At 59.0% G+C, this 307-nt stretch overlaps 1 non-coding gene across 1 annotated transcript; it reads left to right on the top strand.

Moving 5' to 3' along the window:
- Window positions 1-183: 183 nt before the first annotated feature.
- On the top strand, window positions 184-256 carry TRNAM-CAU (transfer RNA methionine (anticodon CAU)). Its single transcript has one exon. It is a non-coding gene; the product is annotated as a tRNA-Met (tRNA).
- Window positions 257-307: the final 51 nt, after the last annotated feature.

Below are 307 nucleotides of genomic sequence, written 5' to 3'. Positions count from 1 at the left end.
TCCGGAAACGGTTCTGATCCATCAGGGCGAGGTGCTCGGGTGGCAGCAAGCGTGTGCGGCCCAGCGCACACTCTTCTTTCGGGTGCACGACGTCGGACAGAACGCGAGCTTTTCCGAAATGGCACAGGAACCGGAGAGGGTTAGCATGACTGATTGCGCTCAGGCGAGGCCGAGCAGGTAGGTGCCTTCTTAGCGCAGTGGGCAGCGCGTCAGTCTCATAATCTGAAGGTCCTGAGTTCGAGCCTCAGAGAGGGCACGAGAGTTTTGTCACTTGGACACAGACCCAGCGCGTTTGGGAAACAAGCGT

This window comes from Leptonychotes weddellii, unplaced genomic scaffold (assembly GCF_054177405.1).
Source record: "Leptonychotes weddellii isolate Sample4059 unplaced genomic scaffold, ASM5417740v2 HiC_scaffold_160087, whole genome shotgun sequence".
Classification (NCBI taxonomy): Eukaryota; Metazoa; Chordata; class Mammalia; order Carnivora; family Phocidae; genus Leptonychotes; species Leptonychotes weddellii.
Note: the sequence above shows the minus strand (reverse complement) of the source record. Positions and strands in the feature narration are given on the sequence as shown.